We start from the raw sequence: 2,003 nt of genomic DNA, 5'->3' as shown, positions 1-2,003 counted from the left end.
CGAGCCACCGAGCCCGAAGCGTGGCGAGGGGACGCGGACACCTGTGAAGCCCGCGAGGGGACGCGTATACCTGTGAAGGTATCCGTGTCCGCTCGCCACGCTTCGGGCTCGCTGTGCTCGCCACACTTTCTATTCTTAACTCCACGCTGACGTGGATAGTGGGGCTATGAAAAGGTCTTAGGACGCGTACCGCCGCCGCTCGCCACGCTTCAGGTTCGCGTTGATAGTGGGGGTGTTGAGCCTGAAAAATGACATTTGGGGGCCATTGAACATGTTTGATACTAAGTTCAATGCATTTGGATGCATTTCTGTTAAAAATCGCATACTTGTGTACAATCACAGGTTTCCACGATGTCCATCGCATAGTAAAAAATCGCATCGCATGTGATTTGATCGCATGCGATTTGATCGCATGCGATCAAATCACATGCGATGCGATTTTTTACTATGCGATGGACATCGTGGGAGCCTGTGATTGTACACAAGTACCAAAAAAAAAAACTATATATATATATATGCATAGGAATCCGCACACAATTCGAAAGTTCATCCCGGTAGTGCTCACTCCAAGGCACTAGTCCACAATATAGAAATTTGAAAGGAGGGCACTCACCAATTCGCAGATAAAATTTTCAATTTACTCAATTCATTAAAATATTGAACCTTTTGACGACTGTTTGAGGTTCAATATTTTAATGAATTGAATAAATTGAAAATTTTATCTGCGAATTGGTGAGTGCCCTCCTTTCAAATTTCTCTCTCTCTCTATATATATATATATATATATATATATATATATATATATATATATATATATCCCAGTTTTATTGCATTCAAAATATTATTTTCTAAAAAAACTCCAATAAAAAACACAGAAAAAATATAAAAAATATTCCATTTTGGTACTTATGATGTTACTGGGGGAGCACTGATGTGACTCTACCCCTTTTTTATGTTATTTAAATGCTATCTCTCCTCATTTTAAACTGCCGGCTTGGGGAATATGTAAAAACAAAACCCCAGCCCGCCGGACATCAAAATCTGCAGTACGGAGCTTGTGGTGTCTGGTCCGGGGGGGGTCCCTGTGATAGCTATCATCAGAAGACATGGGGAAGGGGAGATTACTGCCTCCCCGTGTGGTCTGGCCCGTCCGGTTTTTGCTACATGCCCAGACCATGCAGGGAGGCTTTATTCTCCCCCTCCTCCACTCCCTGGTGACAGGTGTCACAGGACACCCCCCCGGACCGGACGCTACAAGCTCAGGACTGCAGATTTTGGTGTCCGGTCCGGCGGTCCGGGGGTCTTGTCCTGGTCCGGTTTTTACCCATACCCGCCGGCTTGTCCTGCCGACATATTGCTTTTTGCATGAGCATTGGATCAAATAAATTACATTCTGACTATTACAAGTAAAAAAGTGTTCAATTTTATATTCTTTCTTTGTGTATTGGAGATAAATGTTTCTATTTTGCTCCCTTACATTACTTACAGCCCAAACATACCCCACAACGAAAAAAACATTTATATTTTATTCTTGTTAGCACATTGGGTTTTGGGGCTGATGCACTTTTTACTACCCAATTTTTTATATTAGGGGCTCTTCCGTATATTATATTGGGTTTGTCTGAAACGATTTAATTTAAAATAGGTTTCCAGGAGGGCACTGGGTTACCAGCAGATGGATCACACAGAGAATCAGCAATGTGTCCTAACAGTACAATCACATCTGCATGTACAGCATCTAATCAGCTTTGGTTGTGTGTACACACTACTAGTATGTGTGAGTTAACACCTGGCCGGCACACAGGGGGTTACTGGGCGGCACAGTCCTCTACATTCCCGTCACTGGGCCGAAAGCAACTTACCCCACGTGCACTACCACGCATGCGCAGGCACGGCAGCAGGATATTCTTCAGAGGAACTCAGGGAAATCGGTGAGTGTCCAGCTACATAAGCTCCGCCTCCCTCTACTGCGTAGTGCTTGCTTGATTGGTTAGGAAGGTGGA

The sequence above is a fragment of the Crinia signifera genome, chromosome 6 (genome assembly GCF_055691185.1).
Source record: "Crinia signifera chromosome 6, ASM5569118v1, whole genome shotgun sequence".
Lineage (NCBI taxonomy): Eukaryota > Metazoa > Chordata > Amphibia > Anura > Myobatrachidae > Crinia > Crinia signifera.
Note: the sequence above shows the minus strand (reverse complement) of the source record.